The sequence below is a fragment of the Empidonax traillii genome, unplaced genomic scaffold, assembly GCF_003031625.1.
Source record: "Empidonax traillii isolate 1590-97213 ecotype Southwest subspecies unplaced genomic scaffold, ASM303162v1 scaffold105:size1093405, whole genome shotgun sequence".
NCBI classification, from domain to species: Eukaryota; Metazoa; Chordata; class Aves; order Passeriformes; family Tyrannidae; genus Empidonax; species Empidonax traillii.
Genome location: NW_020955298.1, coordinates 833,933 through 846,627, shown reverse-complemented (window position 1 = coordinate 846,627; position 12,695 = coordinate 833,933). Strand labels below are relative to the sequence as shown.

The 12,695-nt window shown below is 48.1% G+C and overlaps 1 protein-coding gene across 1 annotated transcript in view; it reads left to right on the top strand.

Annotated features, from left to right (window-relative positions):
• The window catches only part of COPRS (coordinator of PRMT5 and differentiation stimulator), a 129,284-nt gene that overhangs the window by 71,675 nt on the left and 44,914 nt on the right, over positions 1–12,695 (top strand). The window lies entirely within an intron of this gene.

Here is a 12,695-nt window from a genome sequence, read left to right as displayed (position 1 = left end):
AGCACTCCCTGAACGTAGAAATTACAAGTACTGGTTTCTTCAGCCTCTGGTGGAAGGGCCAGGAAGGAGAAAAGGGGCACGAAAAGGAGTGAATGCGAGTGGAATTCAGGAAGGGAGGCTGAGCTGGGGCAGGTGAGAGTGCTTGGTTAGTCAGTTTGAAAGGCACTTCCTCCGGGTTAGCAGGAGGCATTTCTGCTCTCTCCTGAACCGGGAGTCATTTTTTTTCAGTGTTTGTTCACACTGTTGGGCATCACCAGTTTGAACTGTTAGTTATCCCAAGACACACTGTCCCCATGGGAATCAGCCAGTGAGCTGGGCCCAGTGTGGCACGTCCTGGTGTGCTGTGCTGCCTGTTTGGGATGATCTGTGGTCTGCACTCAGCAGCAGCACCGAACTCCTCCCTGTGTCATGTTCTCATTGTCCAGCTTAGGACACAGTTTACCTGTGCTTTGCACTCACAGGTTGGCTGTATCTGGGTTATCTCCTCCCTGTGTTTCCCTGGTTAATGGGGAGTTGACTCTGTCCCCACAGAGCCTGCAGAAGAAAGAGCTTTTTATCTACAGAGACAGAGATCACAGATATATGAACTATGTTAGGGTGAGCAGGTCATTCTGATGCAATTCCATGGAAACACACAATTACATTTATAGGCACAGCTGAGTAAGGTAATTTGGAGCACAGCTGGCCAGTAGCAGGGATTTTCTACTCTCTAATCATTGCCATGGACCCACGGGCTGGAGGAAAGCCCAACTTGAAAGGGTCACTCACAGGCCAATAAAGGAATATCTGTTGACTGGGAACACCAGACTCAACAGTTTCAAAAACATGTTTTTCTTCATCTTGTTGAAATACAAGATTACACTTAGTCATCACTTACATGGTTGGACTCTTATGATCTCACAACTACAAACCTTTTCCTTTCTTCCTCCTCCCCCTCTGTTGGTTTTCTCTTTTTCTGTAGAACTGTGTATTAAACATATGTTTTATTCCTGCCTGGGGATTTCCACATGGTTTTTTGTGGTCGATATCCCAATGCCTGGAGTGTTCTCATGCCGTGGCTGGGGAGATCTCAGTCAGTGCTGCAGGGAAGAAGTCACGCCTGTTTCCTTGCAGAAATAGGTGGATCAGATGGTGTCAATGCTCCTGGCCCGTAGATCTGTTCACGTGGTGTTTGTAGCTTCCTTGGGAGATGTGGAGGAGTAAAGCTTTGCTAAGGGGGATGCTGAGGGAAGCATTCAGATCCCTGGGAGGATGTGTTCAGGGTGCCCCAGCAGTCTCTTGATCCTGTCTCAGTTGGAAAGGATGGTGTTCAGTGTGTCTGGGTAAAGCTGCAACGTATCTAAACTGATGACTCTGTTTCTGGAGAATTTCCATTAGTTTATCGCAGCGATCCACTTCTCTTCATCCCTTTCCAGGCAGAAACTCTGTCAGCTTCTCTCTGCTTCCCTGGTGAAATACTGCTGTGCAAGTCACTGCTTCACCCTCTCACCCCAAACTCATTATTTCAACCCATCTTCATTATACAGTGTTATTATTGCAGTTACTGTTGCATCTGGAAGGCTTAAAACACAGACACACGAAGCAATCCGTTCTGCCCCAGTGATCCTCTTGGTTGCTGGAGACCACTTTAGCCACCTCCAGCTCCATTTACTCACCAATTAAGCCAAATCCTTGTCATTTATCAGCGCTATATAAATACTTGCTTGGAATAAGTTTTGCTATCTGGTGTCATACTCTGTTGTACAACTTTAACCGATGCAGCTAAAATGTAGCCAAGCCTTGAATGATTTTTCTTGTGACAGGCTATGCTAGGATATTCAAATTGCTATTGTATGATGGTGACTAATTCCCTAACTAAAATCCATCAGTAGAATCTCAGCTTTGTATCTTACTCTTTAGAAGTATAAAATATGATTATTTCACCTTTGATAGTTGTCTGGCCATCTTGATAAGCATCCAGTTTTAGAAGTTACCAGTGACAACCTGTGCGTCATAGAAGAGAAGGGAGCACCAGGGGTGCTGTGACTGTCCCCAGGGGTTCTACCCGGGGGTGGAACCCATGGTGGAACCATCACTGAGAGCCCTGGAGCAGGGACTGTGTCCCCTCTTGGCACAGCCACACCTGCTGACCCCCGTGACTCAGAGTGAGGAAAACCACTGCTCTGACAAGGATACCATTGTATTCCTGAGGTGTTTTCTAGGTTTTAATTCAATTAATCAAGCAAACTGGATTCTGTACTTTCAGCTTTTTCCTAAGCCTTAGATTTGATTTTGGCTTTTCACGAGGCAGACTGCCTTTCTATTTGCTTTTCTCATTTATAATTCATCATACCAGGGCCCTGCTTCACCTCTCTCTGGTGTTGTAGAAGCCTTTTGTTGTCGTCTCTCTGGCCTGTCCTGTGCTCTGTGATGCTCAGGTACAAGATGCTCATTAAACATCAGGACAGCCAAACTGCACCTCTCAAGGTGTGTGTTCAGACAGCCTTTCTGCACTTCACACCGCAACAGGTGAATCCATTAGGCTGCTTTCTTTCATTTCACTGGGATTAATTACAGAGTGAGAAGATAAGTTTTATGGCAGTGAAGAGTGAAAGCTTTGCTTTTAAACTCCCCAGTCTCTCGGTCTGCAGGGAGGGATCTACCAGGAGAGGCAGAGCCTCGTCCAACTTTCCTGTGTGCATCAATTAAAACTTCTAAACTGGGGGCTGAAACTTGGAGTGGTGCTCAGTAAACAGAACCTGTGCTGAATGAAAGCCCTAGGCTAGAACAGGCCCTGCTTAATGAGGCTGATACCCCAAATCCTCCCGAAGAGAATGCTCACCCCGGTAAATCATGGCCTGCATGCTGTCAGAGGGTTTACAGCCTGGGCAGGACAGGCAGTAGAAGCAGGGTACACTTTCTAAGTTATTAGTAATATCTAGTTTATAGGATATAGAAAATAACTGACCCGTTGTAGCTGTTTCACCAGATCAGATCTGCCTGAATGATGTGGAAAGAGCAGATGCTCTTGGTTTCCAGTGTCACCACTCGCTGCTGGACAGGGTGACACCGACTGTGTAAATGGTGTGAAACAAGAGGGTTCAGAGCAGAGGAGATGATGAGGTTAATAGGGTTGGGGTAACAGTATCCAAGAGTGCAATTCAGGGAATAAACCAGAGGAATTGATAAAGCAAACTTCAGAAGCATATGGTAATGGTTCCAGTGCCTGCAAAAACCATCACAAGGTCTGGTTGCTGTGATGGATGTGAGCAGCACCTTGTTCAGCACTGCCTTACTCTTCTGTGCCCCTCGACCCTTTAATCTTTTAATGCCTCTGTTCTTCATCTGCAAAGTGAGGATCCAGTATCACCTTGAGGAGGATGTGGATTGTCTTAAATTATGAATGTCTGTAAAGCTCTTTGGAATCTGTGGATGGCTCTTGTTTCAGCAGTACGAGGTATTCTCTGGGCTGTCACTGCTGTGCTGGCTCAGGAAGGGTACAGTGGGTTTATTTGCAGCTGTGGTCCCAGCTGGACTCTGCAGTTGGGTGCTGGGGAGTAGGTGTTCCAGGAAAACTGCATGTGGAGGCTCCAGCTGTGAGAGTTGCAGGAGTAATGAGAAGGAGGGCTGCAGGACAGAGAGAGAGAGAAATGCCAGCTGCAGCTTTTGCTTCATTCTTCCCTTTTTCCTCGTCATTAATCTGGCCAACTAGAAATGAGAATTTATGCCTGTATCTATTAGAGAAGCATAGGTGGAATGTAAGATTTATTGGCACCAATATGAAGGAGCAATTTCAGAAAAAGCTCTGGAAATAAATTCATGTGTTGGGGTTTAACTTACTCTGAACTCTTCCTCTACAAGAACTAATGAGCAGAACGGTGCCAATTAATCATTAACTTCTGCCCTTCTGTGCCACCTTTAGCAAAGACTCTTAAACCCTCTTTAGGGTTGGCACTTGATGCCAGTACAACTGTGGGGTGAGAGTTTGAACACTCTGTTTACAGCTGGACTAGAGACATGTAGGGATTAATTCCGAGCCTTGCAAAGTCAGTGAGAGCTTCAGGAAGACCCAGGTGTGAGTGGTGACTCTGCTGTACTGGCCTGGCTGTGGCTGAGTTCCAAAAAATGCTCCAAAAGGAGGGGAGGAGCACCAGGAATTAGCCTGCTTTTCAGAGGCTGCTGCACATACGTTGTGCTGCAAATTCCCACCCCGCTGGCACTGAACTTTGTGATGTTCTGAGAATCTCACCTGTAGTGCTGAGCAGTGATTGAACAGGGGTGTGAATGGAAGTGATTTTTTTTTCACCTCCTTTGCTTTTTTTCATCCTCTCTGTCTAGCAGAAAGCCTGGCAAATGGTGTCCAAAGTTTCTTGCTGCCCACAGGACTGAGCTGCAGCCAACAAGGCTCAGTTCTGTGCATGAGGAGCCTTGGAGGCCAAATACCTTCTTCCCTTAAACCTCCAGGATGGCCAGGAAGTCACAACTCGGAAATCATTACTGATGGCTCATTAGATACACCGTGTCTGTGTGAGATAGTCAGCTTGGCACTGGCTTCTAATTGTTGCACAGCTGAGGCTTAACAGAGCTCCAGGAGATCAGTGTGCAGTGATGCTTCTCCACTTGGTTCCAGGGAATGTTTGTTCTGCCCCTTCTGTTCCCCTGCCTCTCTTAGCTCTGGTTAAACACGGCGGAGCAAGTTCCCTCGCAGAGCCTGCTCTGCTGTCTTGCAGTTGAGTGTGACTGGTTGCCCAAGGAGAGGAGACTCAGTCTGGTTTTCAAAGGATTTTTGCAGGACTGACCTGAGTTTAAAGCTTCCTGGGATACATCCAGCGTTACACACAATGGGGCTCTCGTGCTGTGCGCTGAAGATTTACAATTATTTTAATTTAAAAAAAATAAATGGCCAGTCTCTTCGCGAACGAAGAACCGGGGAAGGTCTTTCCACCTTCCAGCCTGCGCATTGGATTTTTTAGGTGAGACACAGTGTGCGCGGAACTGAGCCCACCCTTTAATCCTGAGGTTCATCTGCCGGGGCCAAGCGAGCTTAGACGGTGGCAGCGAGGTCCTCAGGACGTAGATGGATTGCCTTACAGGGCTAGCGAGCTCCATCTGCCCGGGGAGTGTCCTAACCGGGAATCGAACCCAGATCTCAGCGTTGACAACGCTGCGGTTTAGCCACTGCACCACCAGGGACACTCATTTTAATTTAACCCAAATGAAAGTGTTACGAGCCAAGTTATTCTGCAGACATATTTTCTGGATGGTTATTTGATTCCTTTACACTTCATATGGAAGATTTAACTTGAGGTTTGGCCGCTCTGTTCATGTGTCCAAATGTATTTCTGGGGTTTGGTTTTTCCAGAGCAGACCTCCTCAGCTTTTGCAGGTGCAGCTTTTTTTTTTGTCCTTGCAACCAACTTTGCCTTCAGAAAGGGGTATTTGGAGAGGGTAAGGTGGGACTTGCTGCAGTGTGTGGAGCAGCACGACACGGGGGGCGCCCAGAAATGTGGGGGAGTCTGAAACTCTGCTGCAAGTCTGTGTTCAGGGGTGGGAGGATCAGGCCAGCCGTGCTCCCTGGATGAAGGCTTCGGGATCAGGAGCTGCAGATGCTTCTCCTGCTTCATTCTGGAGTGGGCAGTGTGCTGACGTGGGTCCAGCCTGGCAATGTGAACCCATCTCTGCAAGGCCTTGGGACCCCAAGGCTGGGACTGTGAAAGGCTGTGCTGGTGTCACAGGACACTTGGGCAAGAAAGGCTGCTAATCCAAGGCTCCTTCTTGTCACTCCTGGAGAGAACAGTTGCTGCTTGGTGTCCCCACCCTGAGTCCTTTGTGAGGGTTAACCAAAACCACCTCCAGAAAGTGAACCCTGAGGCTCTTCAATGCAGATGATCTGAAGAGAAATGTCCTTGGTAGCTCAGCATCAGCATTCAGTGCCTGCATGCAGGGGTCATAAAGTCGCTTCTGATCCCATCTTTGTGTTATAAAGATGTTTTCTCAGATACTGCAGAGGAGAAAAATGCCCAATGGAGAGTTTCTGTGATTTGTATTTGGTGTTTCTTGGACCTCATGTGGAAAGTCTGGGGGATTGTTTTAGCTGCCACTTCTGCAGAGAGGGAAGATTTCTGGTAGACAAATGGGAGACACTTGTCCTCCCTTCATTTGTGATGTTAATTGGGAGTTTGAAGTCGCTGTGATTCAGGCAGGCACCAGGCAGGCACATTCTTCTTGGATGTGCCTGTTTTTCTGTCTCACTCTGAGTGCTCAGGATCAGCACTGAAGACAGAGTCCAGTGGGAACAGGAACTCAGGAGCACTGGGGCCATCTGCTCCCAGGAGCCACCCTTAACCCTTTCCAAATGCCTCACCCTCAGGGAGGAGGCTCTTTGTCAGCTGCAACGGTGTTTAAATTGTGTTTCACAGGCTGGGCTGCTACAGCCCCTCCTGGAAATGTTCTCTCTTCATGTTTTACATTCCAGCATCCTTTTGAGGGAATTAACAACCACGTGGAGATGGTCTAATTGCACAGAGCTTTGGTTGAGCGAGAGTCAACATTTCCTTAACCTCTTATTAAGCCCATCATAAAGGTATATTTTTTGAGGTCATTTTATTAGCATGATGTGTTTGGCTTCTTGTCCTAAGGAAGTGCTCCAAAGATACTAACACACACTGAACTGAAGGAAAGAATGAAGATGATGATATGAAGCCCAAGAATTTTGAGTCTGTTAAAAGTTTAACTAGAAAACCTTGGTTGCTGAACCATCTGCTTTTAATCTTCCTATTGCTATGCAGTCTTCTGGGGACTCGGGCTTGGCAACAGATTTCCAAATCACTAAATTAATCTTGTCAGGTTCAGGAAGCAGCAAAAAACCCTTGGGAGGTAGATCCTGCACTCGGTTCCACCTGTGTGAACTCACCACCCTCAGCAAGCACAGTGACACCACGTTTTCTCCGTGTGGTCAAATATTGGGGCACACTGATCTGCAGGCTGAAATCTGGCTGAATTTCTTGTCTGAAGCCTCTTAAGAGCAAATGACCCTGGAATATTCAAAACAATCTGCCTCATCATCGAGCAGTTTCAAATATCCGTGTGGGTATGGAATAAAAATGCTCAGCAGCGTTGCAATAGCAGGTCCCCTACAGCAGCATTTCCTTGCGTGAGCCGTGGGTTTATGTGTGGATGGGACATTTTCCCTGCAGCCCCACTCTGTCAGCAAGGGCTGTCGCTGTGTGTGTGGCCATGGCAAAGGTCTGAGGTACAGTCTCTCTAAAAAAAAACCCCAAATATAAACCTGCTTCACGTTCCTTACATTTGGATGTCAAGCAGAGCTGGAAACTGCCTTTGGACACCTGTCAGGTCCAGGAAATGACTGTGTAGAAACTATAATTTCTTAATGTGCATGTCCAGCAGAGTGACAAGTGCTCAGCAAACAGTGCAAGGGGGACGGCTCTTGCTGCCTCTGTAGCCAAAGGTGCCACCTCTGCATTCCTGGCTTCTCATGCCAAGGTTGCAGCTCATGGATGCCACCAGCAGTGGGAAGAAGCGGTGCTGGAGAGCCAGGGAGCTGAGGTGGCCAGGCTGGGCTGGAGGAAGCAGAGGGAGCTGCCTCTGCCCCGAGGAGCTGCCCCACCTGGCAGCTCCTCAGCAGCTGAAGGGCTTTGTTAGAAAGCTGCGTTTTCGGAAGCCCCGCTCTGTGTCTGGGCTTGGTTTTGCTGCAGAGCATCCCAGAACATTCTCAGTCTCCACGTGTCTCACGGGACGTAAAAGACATGCACATCTCCCTCGTGGTGGGAAGCTCCTGCACACCTCCCCTCTGGGAATCTCCTGCACATCTCCCTCAAGCTGGGAATCTCCTGGTGCTTGCTGGAAAAGCTGCTCCTTTGTGGCCGGGTCCCTTTGGAGCTTTGCCCTGGAGTAGCAGTGGTGGAGCCTTGGCAGCACAAAGGGGGAAGCAGAATTTCCACGTTGTTGTTGTTCTTGTTTAATTCTCAGGACAAAAGCCTGAGAATTTCTAAAAATCCTGTCGGTCTCAGTGGTGAAATCTGACGTACAGCCCCAAAATAGCATTTTGGTGAGAGCTCAGAGCGTCTGCAACCAACTGACTGGAGGAGCAGGAGTTGGCAAATCCACACCGCTCAACATTTCCAAAACTAATTTTCCACATCAAGTCTCCTCTTCCTTTTCCCTGTGGTGTTTAAACAGGAATGTCAAAAGAAACTGTTAAGGAAACCCACATATGTAATTGTTAGGGGAGGAAGAAAGTTTTGTGGCTGAGAAACAGGAGAAGAGCCAGATGATCCTGTTACTTCTCCTGCCGCAGACTTACGTGACCTTGGCAAGGCGGCGTTTCCCAGAGCGTTGACTCATGTTGGCTGTTCGTTCCTTGGCCACTCGGTGTGGGACAGCTCAGCCGGGTGCTTTTGGAAGTGCTGAGCAGCCGGGCTGCTTCCACCGGGCCCTCAAAGGGAGAAGATAAATTTTTCAGCTCCTGCTCCTGAACTTTCTGTCCCTCTGAAGCGACAGAAGCCGCCTCCTGTGAGCAGGCAGTGGTGGTGGCTGGGGCTGTAGCTGGGGCTGGCGGTGCAGAGGTGACTTTTTGTACCAGCTGAGTGTCTGCCCTTGTTGTTCCACATTTCCTCATCGGCAGGATATTCAGTCCTGAAGAGTCAACAGTGAGTTCCTGTATTTAAAAAGCCCTGTGCCCAGAGGGACAGGGGGACAGCAAAGCTCCTGGGCTGTGCAGTCCCCCGTGATGCTCCTGTTTGTGCAGAGAGTTGTGTTTCTCAGGAGCAATCTGCTGTCTGGGGCTGATTTTCACGTGAGGAGATGGAGTCTGGTGCAGGACAGTGAGGGATCTCTGCTAGGTGAAGTCGAGCAGGGGAACCATCGTTCCCTAGAAGGGAAAAGAAGAGGTTGTTTTTATCCTGCACCTTCCCAAATTACGAGGGAAGACTTTGAAGTACAAAAATAGCCGCTGTATTATACACATATTGTAGGATGTTTACCAGTGGAGATTAATGCCTAAACAATGAATTTCCAAGCCACTCCAAATGTGATCCAGCTTTTTTCTAAACAGTCATGAAAAAAAATCTTGATTATAACAAATGAAACTCTGCTATTTGTTTTCTTTTCACAGTTGGAGATTCTGTACACACAGAGAAGTTGCTCAGGGTCTGAAAGTGTTTATCCTGCCAAAAATAAATGTTCTAAAAATGATCACTTAGCATTTTCAAGCATATTTGTTTACCATGAAGAATCTGCTTACAGAGCTTATATTGTATTTTTTTTTAACATTTCAACTTAAATGAAGAAAAATTGAGCTTTACCAACACCCATTTCCACTCGAAGCCATGAAACTGTTTTGTAACTATTTTGGGGCGGGCTGTGGTTACTCCAGAGGAGTTTGTTTAGCAACCAAAGGTGATTCTAAGGGCCAGAGTTTCAAAGCAGCCTTTTAAATAACAGCCCACGGTGTTTGAAATGGCTTCTGTTTGTATGTGTGAGAGCTTGTAAACTTACAAGGTTTTCAGGAATACAGATGGGTTTGTATCCAGTGTCAGTAAATTTAGAAATAATAATGTTAGACCAGTGAGCGAAACTCACATTACAAGAACAGTGCATGTATCAGAACAGCCTTTTTCCAGGAAACTGCAGGAGGGAGGCTGCAAATTCTGGATGTTCTCAGCCCCACCCGTGATTTCTCCTCCCCTACAAGTACTGGTTTGTTTGTGGTTTTGCTTATTTACAGGGAATCTTTGCTGTTGTATTTGAATGCTTTCAGAATTAATGAATTGAGCCTCCTGTGAAGTTTTATCACCACTTTACAGAGAGGGAAACTGGGAAAGAGAATTGATTTACCTGAGGTCACGTACGATGTCTGGGGAGCTTTGGAAGATGCACAGCTCTCCTTCCTTGGGAGATGGCAGGCTTTTTGTCCCCGTGACCATCTTGGCTCCCTCTGGCTGTGCCTTTTTTGGGAGGGTGCAGCAGGCTATTGACCCTGTTGCCCTGGGCTTAGGGATGGTCTCTTGGGGAAGCTTCTGAAATTCCTCCACTCCTATCCCCATATGTTAAAGGCTTGTCTGTTCCCTTTCAGACCTGTAGGAACCACTCCGTGAATTGCTAATGTGCAGTGGGAGTAAAAGGCCTCGAGAAGCTTTGCAAATGAAAGATCACAGAGAACTTGGAAAAGCAGAAGCACAGGCTGCCCTTCGGCAAGGGGCTTGGAACGCTGGCTGTCTGCCTAGGGCTTATTTGGTGTCGGGAATCCTTTCCCATCTAACTCAGCTGAGCAGGAAGCGTGGAGGGCAGGAGATTCCTAACCAGGGGCAGAGGAGCACCCTGTGGGTGCGAGACGTGAGCAGCCTGGTGCTCCCTCCTGCCGTGTGGGCAGGTTGTGGTCTGTCCCTGCTCACGCCTGCTGGGACCCCCCTCTGCTCTGCATTGATGAGTTTGCCCTCTGGATTGCCCCTCTTGGTCAGTGGGAGATGGTTTTGCCATGAAGTGTAATGCTGTTGCCTGATCTTTGGAAAGAACCTCTGTGAGTCCTGTGTGGAAGCAGATTATAGCCACGTGAACCTGCTCTTACTGCAGGTACCACCTCGTTGTTTCCCTGTGTGAAGGCTCCCAGTCCTGCCCCAGTGACCTTTATGGACACTTTGAATTACTTAGAAAGAGCTTGGCATCCTCCCAGCTGGGCAGGCTGATCTCTCTTGCTGTGACTCTCTAGCACGAGCACAAGGGTGTCCCTTTCCAGACCAAACATGTGCCGGTGGTGCTGGTTGGTGGCAGATACATCATTTCATTCTTCTATCTTGTCCATCTCAGTAGGTTTATCTCACTGAGCCAGTGTCATTCCACGCACTGTTCAGCATAGAGGACATGGTGATCAACCCTGAGGCTGAGGAGAAGCTTGCAGTGAGAGGCAGTCTGGCAGCTGAGCTCTTTACTGTGCTGCTGTCAGATGTCCCCATGGCAGGACAGAGCGAGGTGGAGTGTTTTTGTTATCGTGGCCCTGACTGAGTGGAGCACATCTGAGATGTCCCTTGCCACTTACCGTGACCGCCAGCTGCTGTGTCGTAGCTCACACAGACACCTGGTGCTGGAGTGTTCAGCAGTTCTTCTGACCCTCTTGTTTTCCAGGCTCTCTGAAGGCCCCTGCTCCATGAGGGGTCTGTTGTCTCTGTAACTCATCTTCTGACAGCTTGTGTTTGGATCCAGTGGAAAGGGTCTCACGTGCACCAGCCATTTCCCCTCCTGAGGCAGGGATGGATGTTCCTTGCAGTTTGGATGCCATTACAGTTCCATGACCTCAGGAGACGGCTCCGCATTCGCCCTGCCAGGCTGGGAATAGTTGGCATTGAGCAAAAATTGCTATTGTGTCAAGGATTTGGCCTGGCTCCCTACATGATGGGAAATGGGCACAGAGCCCAGGCAGCATAATGCACTTGGTTTCTTGCTGATTTTTACCTGCCAAATCTGGAGCAGGATAAGCAGTTATGGCTGATGTCACTCTTTTTTAGGTTCTTATTTATTTTTGCAGGCATATGACTGGCTAGGGGAGGGAGATCTAAACTCATCCTACATAACTCCATGCAAATACCTCACATAACTATTTGAACATTTCAGGTTCAGGGAGTAAAGTACATCCTGACCTGCTTGCCTTATAAATGCCTGTGGTCTAATTGAAGAACTCATAACTTTTTAAAATAACTAGTTGAGATTTTTCTGTGTCCACTGCTAAGCAGTTTTTCCCATTTTTTTTCACCATTCAGCTAAAATGAAAAACACAAATATACCCAAAACTTGCTTTTAGTGCAGTCCTGGCACCGTTAAGTAGTGGGTTCAGTAATGAGGGCAGGGCAAGCTAGTCCATAACCTATTTTCTAATAAAAGAAGGATTTCCCAGTGCTGGAAATACAATAAATTTCCCACATATCAGTACGCTCCTGATCTCACGTGCGTCCTGTGTGACATCTTGCCATTTCTTAGGATAAGAAATACTCTGTGCTCCAGCCAGGGGACTCAGATTCCGCAGCCGTTTTCGCTTCCTCAAACCCCGGCTTGCTTCCCTTGGAGCTCAGCTGTGCCCTCCTCCAGCCCAGCTGAGCTGTGCCTGAACGCCAGCAAGCGAAAAGGCTGGTTGTGTTGGCCTGGGAAGCTCTGTTTGAAGGCAGGGCTGCCTGCACAGGGCTGTTTCCCTGCTGGCCCCCTCCCTGCCTCCCAAGGCAAGCAGCAGTGCCGGGGCTGCGAGCCCCGTGGGGCTGCGGTGGCACCGGCGTGGCAGGCGGAGCTCGGCGACACCGGATCGGTCCCTTTGGTGCTCGGCTTTGCAGCCCAGAGCCTGAAAGCAGATCCTTGAAGGGAAAGCTCTGAGCTCATGCAGATCAGTTTGCAGGGCTGAGCCTCGAGAACCACAGTAATTAATAACAACTTGGCAAGGCCGTCCTGGGTTTCAATAGGAGTTTTGCACCAGAGCGGGATGAGAATACAGCATTAAAATAAGGCAGACAGTTCACAGCAGGCTGAGGAGAGAGGCCAAGATCAACAGGATAAAACTCTCCTTTTACAAAAACTGCCCTAAACCTTTTTGTCCACACACAGGGCCTTAATTCAAGGCTTGTTGAAGTCAATGGGGAAAAAACCTCATTAATTTCAATGGGTTTGAATCAGCTTGAACCCCAGTTCTGGCCAGAGGACAAGTATTTATAAGCTGGCCA